At 36.9% G+C, this 17,366-nt stretch overlaps 1 protein-coding gene across 1 annotated transcript in view; it reads right to left on the bottom strand.

The window, feature by feature from the left end:
• Positions 1-1,887, bottom strand: part of LOC150102905 (phospholipid phosphatase 5) — a 216,669-nt gene extending 214,782 nt beyond the window's left edge. The window contains exon 1 of the mRNA XM_090398045.1: positions 1,861-1,887. The gene's annotated coding sequence lies outside the window, so the exon portion shown is untranslated. The remainder of the gene's footprint in view (positions 1-1,860) is intronic.
• Positions 1,888-17,366: the final 15,479 nt, after the last annotated feature.

Genomic DNA, 17,366 nt, shown 5'->3' with positions numbered 1-17,366 from the left:
AGAAAGTTACATATCCATTTCACTCTCATGCTATTTATACATTCAGATACTGCCTCATTTAAGCACTTTTTCAAAGATTCCCATGTGTTCCTGACATTTTTCCCATTCAGAAACTGATACCATGGGACCAAAGATTGCATAATTTCATAATGATCATTATTTCCAGCTATCTATTTCTCCATGTAACCTGTTTTAATTGGAATATCAATATAATTAGATATTTCCCAAGAAAGTTCGGCATGATTGCTGTCACCAACTACTGGGAAAATAGTCATATTCTTAATAGAGATCCCTTCTGATGATATGAACAAATCTAACACTCTTTAACCTCAAGTTCCTTCTTTCACATGGTGCTTGAGAAAGCTATCTATTCAATAAATTCCTCTTCATTCTTATGAAATTATGCTTCTACCCAATCAAAGTTTGAATAATTAAAATCACCCTTAATGATCATTCATCTAATATCCATAAAGCTAAATTGGCAATGTAGTTCATCATTCCCTACAACTGAGCCACTAAGTCTGTAGCAACACCTCACCATATATTTCATTCTGTTAGCATCCACTTCACATCAGATAGTCCCAAACTCATTGGACATTGTTACCATCATTGTTTTCTTCCATTTCTACCCTAACTGGATTTAAAAAAAAAAAAAAAAAAAAATCAGCTAACGCCTTTTTATTCCCTCATACGTAGGCGAGAACTGGATTTAAGTCATCTGATATCACTAGTATTACTCCACCTTCTCTCCTCTTGTATCTCTTCTGTTATCACACTCAATCCTAGTTCAGTTCCCACATATGTTAGCTAAATTTCACTAATGCCAACAAATTTAGGCCACAACATATTCAATAAAGTAACAAACTAAACCACTTTGTTTCTGATACTCCTGGCATTTCTAACGTAGACTATTCTTATAATTATATATGCAATCTACCTAGCCTTGTAGAACTTTCTCTTTTCCTTCCCCAGACATACTCAAAAGGTCTGAACTAACAGCATATAACCATACTGAAAGCCATTCATATCTTTATCACATGTGCATATGATAGCTTAACTTCTGTACACGTTTTCAAAATTCCTCTCTTGATGATCTGACTTTCCCTGACTCTCTGCATCAGGTCTCATTCCAAGGAGTAATTACTAGGATGAGACCATTATTCCATTGTCATAAGTTGCAAATCTGTACAAACACATTCTTTATAACTTCCATTTCAAATTTTTTTTTTTCGTGCAATTTATGCCGACATCCCACTTCACTGTGCTTCCAACAAGCACCAAGCTAGGATTCATCCTCTTACTATATATTGCATATTTGAAAAAAGGTTGAATCCAAAATGATATCACCATAGTAAGCTAAAGCATATTTTTTAAAATCAGAAACAGATATTTACAAACAAAAACCTGAATACACAGCAAATTGTTTATTTGAATTTCATTAATGATATAACTTTACTTACGAGAGTAGAAAACCAATCTATATGACGTTGAGGACAAACTTTATTATTTATTTATTGTGGAATGGGTTATTGCATCATCTGTGTCCATTTGTTATAGATGGAAAGGGGGGGGGGGGGGAGGTTATATGTTGCCAATGAAACTTAGTTAAATCATGGATTTCTTTTTTTTTTTTTTATAAGGTTGATTATTTAAACTTCTTTGCATGTATTATATAAATACAAAGTCAATACAGAATATCGATTGTCGTTACAATATAATATAACAGGCTCGATATAAAATTGCAAGATCAAAATTTAATACAAATACCAAATAAAAGCTATGAAACAATAATAAATAATAACAAAAAAAAGTTTTGGAATTCTGACAATAATAATAATAAAAAAAAAAGCAAAATAGTACAGTGTTATAATTATTAACCAAAGCACATGTAGTACACTCTTCTACTTGGCACAGAGTCAGCACACCTATATCTATTCTAAAACAGCAATCAAACTACAGTATTAGAAATTATCCGAAAACTGCATTCACAAAATATAAATAATATTAATATTAGAGGAAACTTCTGAATCTTTACGGTTGACATTTAAAAAAGAAATAACTTACCTATTTATTAAAATAATATACTCTTCTCGTGAAACGTCGTTAATAAAAAAAAATGAGAAGCTTCCTGTCGTAACGTAACCACGATTTTTCGATTTCCTGTAATAAGTTTCAAACGCCCTGTGGAACATTTTCATTGAATTTCTACAGCTTTCAATGGAGAGCAGGGGTTGGGGGAGGGATAAATCTGATCCCCGAATGCACAGAGTCCGACAATACCCAATGAAAGAGAAGTCGTTCCTTACCACAGATAATAATAATATATTACATAGATATTATCAAATTCCTTCCTTATATGTGTCTCGGATTAAGAGGGCTTAATGTTTAGAAAGATTCTTCATCAATTTTAAGTGAATATAGAAATTTTGTGCTGCTGATCCTGCAGAGAAATCTCGTTCATTAAAAAAAAAATGGGGGAAAAAAAAGTCGATAAACTTTTGCTTTGTTTCGCGCAATGGGAAATCTGAAATATAATCTGACAAGACTCATCTAAGTGGCAGCCTTTGAAAGGAGGTTGATTATTACATTGTTACCGTTAAACCACTAGGTTTCAAATACAAAAAAATAATAAAAAAATAGCATAAGCCTTTTCATTACCAAAAGTATTTTTTCCAACTTTTTGAAAAATTAAAAGAAAGCAAAGCCTCCGTAGCTCAGTCGGTATAGATGAAGCCGTTTGGTCGGAAAGCTATGGGTTCGATTCCCGTCAGTGACGTGGAGAACTTTATCTGGTCACTTTCGATGAATGAGTTAGTCGGTCTTGTATTTATTTATTAACCCGAATTTTCAAGAGAAAATTCTGGTTTCCCGACTCTCAGAACAGGCAAATCGGTCCCGATGTACACATGCATCTACAGTCATGGGACACACTGGGAAGCATAGGGCATGGAAGCATAGGGCTAACCAACTTATCATTGGGTTACAGTTGCGGTTACAAGAATACATACTTCGTCACTGTAAAGGTAGGAGAAGCAGAAAGCCAACCTCACATCTCACCACTGATGAGTCTAAGTGCATTTCCACAATGTGCTAGTTTAGAGAAGTTGTTCATAATGTAGACTAGTATTTAGTAGAATCTATTTGTAGGTATTCTTCGTTCATTTCTGCTGGGTGGCAGGCAAAGTTACCATAAGCCACTTAAACATTAATAATAATGATAATAATCTTCTAACATCTTTTATTCCCTTATAGCGAAGCCATTTTAGCCATATCTAATTTTTCACACTACGTGAGCAGTTCAATCTCCACCATCTCCGACCATCAGTGATAGCCGGCCCAGGACCATCACTAATTTTGAGCGCCCTCTGGCGAAGAGACTGGCAAACAAGTGCTGCCATCTCCTGGTCTCTGATTCTAAGAGGATATGTTATTGTCTGATATAGTGCGAGCTCTATGGTCGATTTTCTTGAGTTAATGAGAAGAAAAAACGGGGGTTCAGGGGAAACAACGCACTTGTCCGTGCCACTAATAAAATTGTATAAAATGACACTTCCACTGAGCAAAAAGTGAGCCATGTGATTTGTGAAAATTTTAAGTGGGGGTGTTGCATATACAAAATAAAAAAATATATCTAAAAAAAATATTTTTTTTCCTAATCAGTAACCAATTTATTAATAAATAAATCAGCTAAAAAAAAAAATCAGCTAACGCCTTTTTATTCCCGTATATACGGGAGTAGGCGAGGCCATTTAGCCCTATCTAACTTTTGGAGACTGAGTGGGCAGTTCAATCTCCACTGGTACCCAATCAGAGACAGATGGCCCAAGGCTATCACTAATTAAGCGGTACGCAGTGAAGAGAGACGGCTCAAATGTGCCGCCATCTCGTGGTCTCTAACCCTAACACAATATATTTAATGTCTGAAATAATGTGGGTTCTACGGTCGATTTTCTTGAATTTACAGGACGAAAAACCCGAGTTTCCGGGAGGAAAAACCTGCTTGCCCGTGCCAGAGATCGACTAACTCGGGAACCGGTCGAAAAAAGGCTTAGAAAAATTTCCTCTAGTCGCCGACTAGACTTGAAACCAAGACTTCCTTCGTGCGGCCTAGCGCGGTGGTGTGCAAACGCCACATCCACTGAGCTACACAGGCTCTTAATAAATAAATTGGAATATTAAAAAATTGCTTTATTAAAAATATTTCACCCTCACCACAAACAAACACCAATAATAAAAGTTTCGTATCTCACAAAAATAATGCACAAGCATATGATAGACTGCTCAAATGAGCAGTGTCAGAATGACTTGTAACTTGCAATCACAAGCGGAAACGAATATCGGTGAGATGGCTGCATTTAGCCAAATACGATAATTTTGACACTGCATTAGATTGCAGTGTATTTGTTTCGTGTAACGATAATTGAAAAATATAATTGTTTTCATATTTTCAACAGTGACACCATTATAATTCAGCCTTATATCTATAATTAATAAATAATTATATCTTATTTAAAAAAAATAAAATAACATTTGCAAAAAATAGTTCACCCTCACCACAAACAATCTTCTAACATCTTTTATTCTCTTATAGCGATGCCATTTGGGGGGGGGGGGGGTAGTGGATATGCAAACATCACTGAGGCAGTAGAATGTAAGAATGTGTATAATATGCCGAGCTAGCACGAAGGACAATAAATCAGAATGGGATAGTTAGTATAAGGCATCAAGATAGGGATGGGACTAACGGGCTTCTGCACTTCATGTATACTAATTCCAGGAGTATTAGGAACAAGAAGGAAGAATTTTTGTCTTGGTCGGCTCTTCCTGGCCACAGGTAATTAGCATTAGTGAGACATGGCTGACAGAAGATGATATAGTTAATAGGATAGAACGTGAAGGGTATAGTGTATTCAGGAGGGGCATAGATAAAAAAATTTTTTTGGGGGGGGAGGAAGGAGTGTTATTAATTATTAAAAACTGATGAACTGCAGCCAAGGAGAATAGAAGTTGAACTGCAGGATAGTGAAAAGAGCATATTTGAGGCTATTTGGTGTTAGATTGAGCCTAGCAGAACAAAATATACAGTTGGGTGCTGCTATAGACCAGGTGATGGAATAGATGATGCAGATAGTATGCATAAGCAAGTAGACGCAATGAGTGGAAGGAGGGTAATTATTATTGGGAATTTGAACTATTGTAGCATTGATTGGAAAGAGGAGAGGACACATGGGAGGAAGGAATTGGATTTTATGCAGTTATTAAGGGATAACTACGACAGCATGTAATGGACAATACTAGGGGTTTGAGAGTGCTTGACCTAGTAATTGCATCTGAGAATTTGACTGTATTGAATATGACGTTGCCACCAATTGGTGAGAGTGATCATAAGGTCTTGACCTGGGAGGTGGCTAAATGGTGGAATTTTCAATTAAGACAGGGTACATGTGAAATTACTGGGCTGTCAAGTATGACAGGCTTAGGAGATTGCTTGGTTCAGTGGCATGGCATATAAAACTGCAAGGGCTGGAGGTTGATAGAGCATAGGAAGTGGTAAAGGAGTGTTTGAAGGAAGTAATGGCTGACTGTATTCCTAGAGTCCGGATAGTAAATCGAGTAGGGGTTAAATGGATGAATAACACCGTTTAACTTGAGCTGCAAAAAAAGAAACAAGTATGGAGAGAATTTAAGGAGAAAGATGACCTGCAGGCACACGAGCAGCATAAAGCACAGGCCAGAAGGGTAACGAGTGCGGTAAGAAAAGCAAAAGCAGATTATGAAAGGAAATTAGCCATGCAAGCTAAAGAGAATCCCAAACAGTTTTTTCGATATGCTGCAGGTAAAAGAAAAAATGTATACCGAAGAATGATTTTAAGGAACGCAGATGGTAGGGAGGTAACTGAATCAGTTGATATAGTGGAATTACTGAGAGAGCAATTTGTAAAAGTATATCATACAGGTGATGATATTGCAAGAATAAAGGAACCAATAGCTTATACGGGAATTGAGGTGAATGAAATGGAGGTGAATAGTACGTTACAAAACCTTAATGTGAATACATCTGCGGGATCGGATGGTATAATAACTCGGTTTTACGTGAAGCGACTAAAGAATTGTCAGTGCCTTTCACCATTTTGTTTAATTTGAGTCTCGGATCTGGGTTAGTCCCAAGGGGGTAGGAAAGAGGAAAAAATAGTTTCACTGCATAAAGGAGGTTCCGAGACTGCAGTTGCAAATTACCGACCGATCAGCATATCAGGAGTCGTCGTCAATCTTTTGGAGAAAGTAGTCAAGAGAAAAATACAGGAATGCATAGATGAAAATAGGATAATGTATGGGGACAGCATGGTTTTGTGAAGGGTAGATCATGACTATAACTTTCTCACGTTTTATAACACAGTGACGGCTGAACTGGATAAGCGTAATGGGTTTTCAGTGATACTGTTGCACCTTGCTAAGGTCTTTGACAGGATACCACATGGAATTCTAATTAGTAAACTGCAGCATATGGGGATGGATATAGGGTTGGTGAGATGGATAGCAGGGTGGTTGATGTAGAGATATCAGAGAGTAGTTTATTCAGAAGTAGAGTCCAAAAGACGGCCTGTGACTAGTGTTGTGCTACATGGTTGTGTTCTTGGACCACTACTATTTAAAATTGTTCATTAACGATATAGGAAAGGATCTGAGAGGAACTGTTCATTTGTTTGCTGATGATGCAAAGTTGGGAAGAGCAATTGTGAGTGCACATGATGTCAAAATTTTGCAGGATGATTTGAATAGATTGGAGGAGTGGGCTAAGGAGAATGGATGTCAATTTAATGTGACAATGTGTAAGGTTATGCATTTTGGAGTGAAAAGATTAGCAGCACTATACCACATTGGTGGAATTGTACTCCAGGAGATTGAAGAGGCCAGGATTTGGGAGTGTTGGTGGATAGGGAGTTGAAGTTTAGGGGGCACATTGCAAAAGTGGCCAAATCAGCTCATCAAATCACTTGGTTACTGAAGAATACTTTGACGAGCAGAGACAAGCAAGTTATTGTTCCTCTGTATCGAGCCTTGATAAGATCCCATCTTGACTACTGTGTCCAGATCTGGCCGCAGGGGTTTCTTCTTGATGGAGAGGAGGTGAAGAGGATCCAGAGGCGGGTGACCACGATAATAGCAGGTCTATGTAATGAACCTTATGAGAACAGGTTGAAGATTTGTGGGTTGCAGAAATTGGTTGATAGGCGGAAAAGGGGTGATATGATTGAGACATTCAAATTACTGAAGGGTTCTATAAGATTAATTCAGAGGTTATTTTTCAGAACAAGACTGGTGGTGAGAGGATTTGGGTCCATCCATGGAAACTGGTCAAGGGTGTGGTTAACATAGGTGTTATAACTAGGTTTTTTACTCGGAGAGTGGTGAATAAGTGTTGTAAGCTGCCAGAGTCTGCTGTGGATGCCATGACTGTGAATGAGTTCAAGTCAAAGTATGATAGAAGCAAGAAAAAACATCAGCTGTCTTCTTGGACCTAACAGCAGCCTATGATACAGTATGGCATGAAGGTCTTATATACAAATTTCTTAGCATTGTCCCATGTAAACGGACTGCACACTTAATTTCCTCCATGCTTCCTGAACGTTTCTTTCAAGTTATATTAGGAAATAAAATGTCCCGACAACCAAAACTTAATAATGGTCTTCCACAAGGGTCAGTATTGGCACCCTTACTTTATAACCTCTACACATATGACTTGCCTGCTACCATCTCACGCAAGTTCTGTTATGCTGATGACACTCTAATTGCCATTCGACACAAAAACATGAATCAGGCTGAAGATGTACTTACAAAAGATCTGAAAACTATAGGTGAATATTATAAAAAATGGAGGCTCCATCTCAATCCAGACAAAATAGAAGTATCAAGCTTTCACTTAATAATCACACGGCAGATGTCACTTTACATATCTTCTTTGAAGGATGTTTACTACGACACAATAAGTTTCCGAGGTACTTGGGCGTTACCCTGGACCACACGCTCTCTTACAAGCAACACCTAACAATCGTTTCTGCTAAGTTAAGAACCGTAACAACATAATACAAAAACTAATAGGCGCGACATGGGGAGCAACAGCCGATAATCTGCGGATTACTGCTCTTGGTCTACTTTTCTCTGTTGCCGAATATTGCTCACCAGTGTGTGTGGCTAAATAGCACACATGTTAAACTTGTTGATAGCCAACTGAATAATACAATGAGACTGATTTCTGGCACAATTAAATCAACACCCACACACTGGCTTCCAGCTCTTAGTAACATTGTTCCACCGAATCTGCGCAGGACTAAGGCTCTGTTACATGAGTATAAGAAAATCTTGGAGAGCACAGCCCTACCAATACATTTAGATCTCCCAGACTTAAGTGTACGAAGATTGAGATCAAGACATCCACCACTACAATTAGCCCAACTACTACTACTACATTCTAACTTTGACTTGAAGCAAAAGTGGCAAGAACAGTGGGAGAGCCATACAGATGACATCACAAAATTTTCTCTCAATGAATTACGAGAAAGTTTTGATGCTTGCTCACACCTCCCAAGAAAATCCCGAACTCAGCTTAATAGAACTAGTCATGGTATATGTGCGGACATGCTTTTTAAATGGGGTAAACGACCATCCCCGCATTGTGATTGTGGAGCTCAGAGACAAACTGTGAACCATATTGTGACTCAGTGTTATCTCAGAGCATATTCAGGAGACAAATTGAACTTTTTAAGTGCTACACCCGAAGCTATGAACTATCTGACCAATATGGATGTAACCTTTTAATTTTATTGGTTTTTAAAATGACTTTTGACTTTTAATTTTATATGTTATTCATGATATTCATGCCATACGAATAAATAAATAAATAATTTTTTTTAACATTTTTATTATTTCTCAGATAAATTATATACATTATATGAACACAATTATGAATAACAAATACCTTCTCGTACATAAAGTTTTTTAAATAATAAAAATAATAACAATAACTGTTTACAACGTATATTATTATAATATTCATAATGATGCTTATTACAGATGTTTCTTTGGAATTTTAAACTCGATATATACAGGGTGTTCGGGATAAATTTGACATATTTATAATTAATTATATTTTTCCGTAAGTTACATGTATTAACACACACTTCTCTTCATTTAAAAGTTTGGACCCTTCTTCATTCATATACAAGATGTCAGAAAGGATGGATAGCTGGAACCCACCTGAATCATGGAAGAGAATAACTTGTATCATGATGATTCGTGCCCGCCATCAAAATAAGGATATTACGACTGCTGCCCAATGCTCCCTGAATACAGTAAAAACAATCAGGCATGAACTAGAGACTTGCAATGGTGACTACGAGGATGTAGCAAGAAGAAAGATCCCTAGCAGACGATCTGATTGCGTTCGTACAGCAGAATTCCTCGCAAATCTGCAGGAACAGGTGTTGAAGAACCCTGGCATTGGAATTCGGGCTTTGTTCGTGGAGTTGCTAACTGTAGTCAAGCCCTGGATAACAATGGTAGCCAATGGTAGGCCGTATGTATGGCAGCAGGATTCGGCCCCTTGCCACACCTCTGGGAAAAGTCAAAAATGGTTGTCTGAAAATTTCTACGACTTCACCAGTCCAAATGTTTGGCCTCCAAACTCCCCAGACCTTAACCCCATGGATTATTTTGTATGGGGCGCAGTTGAAAAAGACACCAATCGCACTTCCAGTAATACAAAAGCCCAGTTAATGGATAAAATTAAAACAGTTTTTGCGGCCCTTCCCAGGGAGACTGTAGCATCAGCTTGTTCGAGGTTCCGAAACAGAATTGAAGCTGTGATCGATGCTAATGGTGGTAATTTTGAGTAAATCTTGTTGATAGTATTGTAATTAACTCTGCCTGTAATGTTGTTTTGTCAATTCATTAAATTTAATAGATACAAAGAAGATTTTTTTTTTCCTTACGAAACTGTCAAATTTATCCCGAACACCCTGTACAATATCAATGGATATAATCACTCTATATTGCATACTTTTGTTACAGTTATTACATACATTACATACATTTGATTACATATGATACATTACTTACATTTGTTTACATATGATACTTACATTACATACATTTGTTTACATATAATACATACATTACATACATTGGTTTACATGTGATACGTTCATTACATGCATTTGGTTACATATGATACATCTTGGATGAGAACTAATTTCTCTGCTTTCATCCTCGAAGCTTATATGTAAGCTTATCTGAGAATGACACCAGTTGGTTATTATTTATTGGTTTTTTTACTGTGTTGGAAAGCTACGAAATCTATGATTGATTAATTCGCGCGCGCGCGCCACACACACACACACACACACACACACACACACACACACACACACACACACACACACACACACACACACACACACACACACACACACACACACACACACACACACACACACACACACACACACACACACACACACACACACACACACACACACACACACACACACACACACACACACACACACACACACACACACACACACACACACACACACACACACACACACACACACACACACACACACTAACTTAGAATGTATTGATGCGTCACTGAACTTAAAGCCTGAACGAATATATTGTGTTTCATTGAGTTTGTATGGTATTTTGGGTGCGTGTTTCTTGTTCATAGTATGTCCTTAGAGCTCTTTTCAGGCTATTGTAGTTTGTAAGGTTTCTGTATTCAAAAAGTAATTTGTTTATCATGTTTGGGATGTAGAAGTTTTGCGTGGCCTTTCCGTAGTAATTATTGTATTTATATGTGATGTAATTAGTTGTCTGAGGTCTTGTTATACGGTATGTATTTCTGACTGTCTTGTAGTTGGCATCGAAATAATGTTTTAGCAAAGCTGCATAGTGACATAAATGTTTTGCTGTCAGTATTTTGTGTTCTGACATTGCAATGTATATAAGGTCGTTATTTTCTCTTTCTTCCCAAGGGATCAGTTTTATCATTTTGTACTGTAGCGACATTAATCTAATTTAATTTATAGGGTGCACAGAAAGCATACGTTGTTATAGCGTATCTTAGTATATTTTGGCACAGTGCTTTGTATATTAGTGTTTTTCGGCGTACGGGAACTATATCTTTTAACCTGTTGAGTTTGCCACTTATTGTTCGGAGTTTGTTGTGTGGATGGTTTATGTGGCTATTACAGTTCATATCTGCATCAAAGTAAATTCCACGGTATCATATTGTTTCAACCTGAGTGATTGTAGTGGTTTTGCTGTTCTGTGTGTTTTTTATGTTGGAAAGGATGTTGGATGGTTATATATTTGTTATCAACTGGTCGAGTCAGTGGATTTCTGAATATCATTAATTTTGTCTTTTCTGAGTTTAGGTGTATAGAGTTTTTCGTGAGCTAGTCTATGATCAGATTTATATCATGTTGCATATTTGTTTGGGCTATGCTTGCGTTATTGTGGATGGATATTATTGCTGTATCGTCTGCGTATTGGAATATCTTACTTTTGAGTGGTAACTGATTAATATCGTGCGTGTAAATGTTGAACAGAGTTGGGGAGAGTACAATAACAACAACAACAACAACAACAACAACAACAACAACAATAATAATAATAATAGCATGCAATCACAAGCGCAAATGAATATCGGTTAGTTTGGCTGCAGTTGGTCGAACGTGATAATATCGACACTGCGTTAGATGGCAGTGCATTTATTTCGTAATCTAAAGCGTTAATCGAACAATTGCATTATTAACTATTCAATCACTGTCGAAACATAAGATGTAACCTTTAACATGTTGTAATGCATTTATATAATGTTGTAAGCATTATTATTATTTATAAACACAAACAAAATTTAAAATTTTCATTTTTTCCTTGGAGGTGCTCGCAATGCTTATGTATGGGCCGCCACTGATTTTGTGTGATTCAATAGAAGTTCATTACTGCGAAGTGAGGTTGGACTCATTAGTAATTGTTACAACTAACGTTCTAATGCTTCCCAAACTTGTGGTTATTTTGGTTTATATCAAGAAAGATGGCCAAGCTGACCATTGTCATTTCATCCATTTACATTAAATTAAATATCTCTGCAGAACTGCACAGTATTGTGCTGAATGTCGATATTGCACTCGATGTTTTTGACTCGATATCAAAAAATGAACATGTAAAAATGTTAATTTTTTAACATGAATAAAAATAATTTAGGCACTATAACACCACCACCACTTAAGAGATGTGATGATACAATCTGATAACTGGCTTTCTCCGTGTTAGTATCTTTTAATAAGCATGTTTGTCTGTTAATAAGCATGTTTGGGAAAGCTGTGTTATTTTTCTTCTGGAAACTAAGGTTTTTCATTCTGTAAACTCAAGAAGATCGACCCCACAATCCACATTATAAGCGGTTTACAACCTATTGTAACAATCTATTGTATTACAACCTAGTTTGCCTAAATGGCGTTACCATTTAGGCAAACTAGGCAACCGCCTAGGTCGCAAGTCATGAAGGGGCACAAAACTTTAAAATTTTTTGCAAAATTGAAGGCAAGAAAAATTAAAATTTCATTTTCATATATTATACATATTGTATATTACTTTATATATTATTAATAAAGCATGCCAAAATAATTTTATTTTTTATATTTAAAATTTCATTTTAAAAATATCCAACTTGTGAAATAAGGGGTGCACTTGTAAACTTTGCCTAGGGCGCAAAATAACCTGCCATTAATTAAAGTGTTTAGGGACCACGGCAGGGTCCCTAATCACTTTAATTTCGTTGTCGTTTCTTCATTGGATGCTGCTTAAAGTTAGTGGTAGTTGCTACCAGGGACGAAAGCTGGTCTTGAAATTCACACTTGTTCTTGTTATCATTCAGGGAGTGAGAGGTGTCATTGAAGTCTGATTAGCGGAATAATGAATTACTGACCATTTAAAACTATATATTTAGAAATTTATGTACATTTAATCATACAAATACAACATTTATTTTAGAAATGATATTCTATCTTTTTCAATTTAGCTATTTGAATACAAATTCTAACCTACAGTTTTTCTTTATGAACTGGTCAATAACATCGTCATAAAAAGTTGCTTTTAACTTAATTTTCCCAAGCAACACGCACACTTGTAAAGGCTGAGTGAAGCTCACTGGCTAGAGCTACATTGACTGCGTATGGCCTTTGTTTAAGCAAAGAGTGAGACAACGTGGAATGGCTATGCACGCGCATGAAATCACAGTGCTGCTGTGAGGACCTGGAAGCTCCTACAACCGAATAAGCCAAGATAGCTTTGACTAGACGAGCAAGCATCGGCCTTCGATACACAACGCAAAACTCAATTATTGCCGTGCAAGCTTAAGATGTCTTCTATCTATAAAAATAAAAGCCTAAATGGAATGATTATAAATGCATGCATTTATTAACAAATAAATATTACTTCTTTCTCACTTAATGAGCTTGCACAGCAAGCATGACGAATTCGCCCCTGGTTGCTACGTATAGAGACTGAATTGCCGACTCACTTTCCGAAAAGTTAGATAGGGCTAAAACTGCCTCGACTGCTCCTATAAGAAAATGAATGACAAAAGCAGATTATAATTATTAATATTAAGAGGGATCTCCACAGAGTCAGGGATTCTTCGAGGAATGCTACATATACTATAATACTACCCAGATCAGCAGTGATGATATGTGTTCTTGAATTCATTTACACCACCTGCACTCACATCTCCAATGGCAATCCGTTGCAATCACGCCCCACTCCAAAAGAGAAAAAAAAATGTAACTTTTGCCTTCTTCCTATCAGCATACATTCATTAATTCTCAATTTACAAGGACGTCCTCTCATCCTTTCCTCACACTATATGAAATGAAAAATCTCACCTAATGATATCCTGTATGACCCTTCAAAAAGCTTGTAAGTCTCAACTATACCATCGTACTTTCTCCTGTGTGCTAGTGGCTACGATCTATAAAGTCACAATCTGACTTTATAATCTGTATTCCACAATCATTATATCATTTTAACATTCTCCTTTGCACTTTCCACTCGATCAAATTCACCAAGGAATCCAGGAAACCAGACTTGGGCACAATAGTCCAAGTAACGTCTTTATCAAGGCCTTGTAAAAAGGAATTTAACATCCTTATCTCTACATGTCAATGTTCGTTTCACTATTGAAATTATTCTCAGAGTACTACTCACAATCTTTATTGTATGGTCCTTGAACTTCAGCTTCCTATCTACTCCAAGATCCCTAGCCTGATCAGTTTCTTCTAGCATTATCCCACCAATATCATGAAATAGAATATCTGGTCACATCGAAGTGCCTTTACATTAACTAACACTGAACTGATAGCCATTTTCTCATGACCGCAATTCCAGCCTATTCAAACCATTCTGCAAGTACTGCATATCAGCTGCATTCCTGATTACCTTACCTATTTTTCCACCATCAATAAACAGCTGTAGGTCTCCTGTCATATCATTCCCAATTTCATTAATGTAATATCATTTGGAAGGACTCCAGTCTCTGAAACTTTACACAACAAACATATTATTATTATTATTATTTTGCGACACCTCCAGGGATTCCAAAGACTCATCGAGAGAGAGAGAGAGAGAGAGAGAGAGAGAGAGAGAGAGAGAGCGTTCCAATCGTTCGGGTCAATCAAGGATCAAGGGGATCAATCTCCTTCCAACTACCAACCGCGCTCAAACTTGCTTAACCTTTTGCATGAGCCATTAGTAGCAGAGACTCTACCAATCCACCAACCTAAGTAAATTGTATTATAATATTAAATGTATAAATGTGGATATGAGATTTTTCATTAAAATACTCTTTTGCAGCAAAAAAAAAAAAAACTTGTTAACTTGTGATGAATTGGGTTTATTATCATTTCATCCGTTTATATTAAATTAATCACTGACTTGAATAATAACCATCATATAATTTTTCAACATTTTTGTTTATATATACATTAATGTCGAGTAATGCAAAGGGATATCGTTGCAAACCTTGAGTATTCCCATCACAAAGCTGAATAAGCTATACAAATCTGTTATCCACTTTTATCCATTAATATGCATCAGCTAAATAAGGAAAACAAAATTCGTGTTCCGAACATACTTAGTTGCATCGTATTGTAGATACTACAAAGAGTTTAGTTCGTTCATGGTATGTATGTTTACAAATATTTGTTTTGTTGTGAGCATATCTATTAAGGAAATTTTAAATAAAACTTTTCACAACATCGAAATGTGTTATATGCATAACACATTTCAACATATATGCACTGCTTGGAAAGAAGTCACGCGATAACCACATGGAGAAGGGGCATCATATTATGTAAGGAGCAAATGCTTGTAGCCGGTATAACTGGAGGAATATGATGCTCCCAAATCAGTGCAACTGTGTTCGAGTGAAATGGCTGCGAGAAGGGAACCGACGGAGTTTGAAATGCGTTGTGATAGGATAACATTATGCAGGCTTATCTGTTCGCTAAATAATTCACAAATTGAACCATCTCAGGTCAACAGTCAGCCAGTGATGCCATACTGAAATAGAAGTGTAGGAAATAAACTGCAGTGTTACCTGCAGTGGACGTCCCACCACACTTACCGTAAGTGACCTTAGGGTGCTATGAAGGATAACGTAAAAACCGTTATTAATCGGCCGACACGTTGAATGTGGAGTTCCGGGCATCGACTGGAATACGAATCGGAACAAAACCATTCAGAATGTAGGCTCGCAACATGGATTTTCATGGTAAGACCGCAGTATGCAAGATCCACATTACCCGAACCAATCGGCAGCGCCGTCTTCAATGGTGCAAACTGCATGTACAGTGGGACGTGGAAGGTTGGAAAGCTGTATTAAGGAGCGACAAATTACGCTACACCCTCTACCGAGCAAAGGAAAGTGTGTGGCTGATGTCCGATGAATGCCTTTTACGATGTGATGGTATGGTCCCATTCTCCCGGATTTGGCCTTAGGCGTGTGTCATGCCACGATAATTGAGCTACGAGAGGCATACGATCATTCTGGACAATGCAATGCTTCTTACTTTTTGGGGATTCTACGGAATTGATGTTTGTCTCTTTCAACAAGACAATACACTGTGTCATAATGCTGCTGATGTAACAGCATTGTTTATAAACATGAACGTCACCACACTGACATTTGACTAGCCACCACAAGACCTCGACTACAGGTCATCTGTGGAATGAACTGGAGCATCTGTGAGATTTATGGTTCTAATAGTCTTTAGATACTTTAATCTCATGCTTTTTACATAAATGCCATGGATTATCTTAGCTACGTTGTCATGACTTTTACGGTACTCAATTTGTGCAATTTTGCTGCATCCACTTATAATGTGGTCTGCTGTTTCTTCCTTTTCTTTGCACAATCTACATTTACTGTTTTTTTGAATTTTTTGTATTTTTGCCTTCATAATGTTGGTTTTAATGGCCTGTTCTTGTGCTGCAAAAATTACCGACTCTGTTTCTTTCTCTAGTGCTCCGTTTCTCAACCATTGCCAGGTCAACTTGCTGTCAGCGCTGTTCTCTATGCTATGAAGGTAATTTCCATGTAATGCCTTATTTTCCTATCTTGCAGTTCTCACTTTTACTTGGTTGGTTTGTATTCCAATTTTGTCTCCATGGGTTTAAATAAACCCTCTTTCCTTATCTCAATTAGAAATTTTTCCATTGTTTGCTGCAGGTAATCATTCAAATTTCGTTTTTCTTCTTCAATAACTTGCTTTACTTGTAATAATCCACTACCCCATTTTTTGCGTGATAGATAGAACCTATCAATGTCACTGAGAGGATTGAGGGCATGGTGCATTGTCATTAATTTTCGAGTGTTTCGGTCTAAATCTTCCACCTCGTGCTGGGTCCATTCCACAATGCCTGCTGAATATCTCAGAACAGGTATGGCCCAGGTATTAATTGCTTTTATCAAATTTCCAAATTTAAGAATTGATTTAAGGAGTTTTCTTAATCGTCTTATATATTCGGCTCTAGATCTTTCTTTGATCTTATTGTGCAGAATTTGTGATGCTTCTAAAATTCCCAAATATTTCTAGCTGTCTTCGAATTTTATTGCCTTGATTATTTCATCATTGTACAGCTCGATTTCGTTCATATCTTCAAACTTTCCTCTTGTTATTCCAGCAGTTGCACATTTGTCTAAGACAGAATCCATTGATATATCTTGACTGAATATGTGCACAGTATTAAGCAATGATCTGAGTTCATTCTTTGATTTTGCATACAACTTCAGACTTCGTCCA

The sequence above is a fragment of the Typopeltis vanoorti genome, chromosome 9 (assembly GCF_054136105.1).
Source record: "Typopeltis vanoorti isolate ZY-2024b chromosome 9, IOZ_Tvanoo_1.0, whole genome shotgun sequence".
NCBI lineage: Eukaryota > Metazoa > Arthropoda > Arachnida > Uropygi > Thelyphonidae > Typopeltis > Typopeltis vanoorti.
This window is presented reverse-complemented; position numbering and strand designations above follow the sequence as displayed.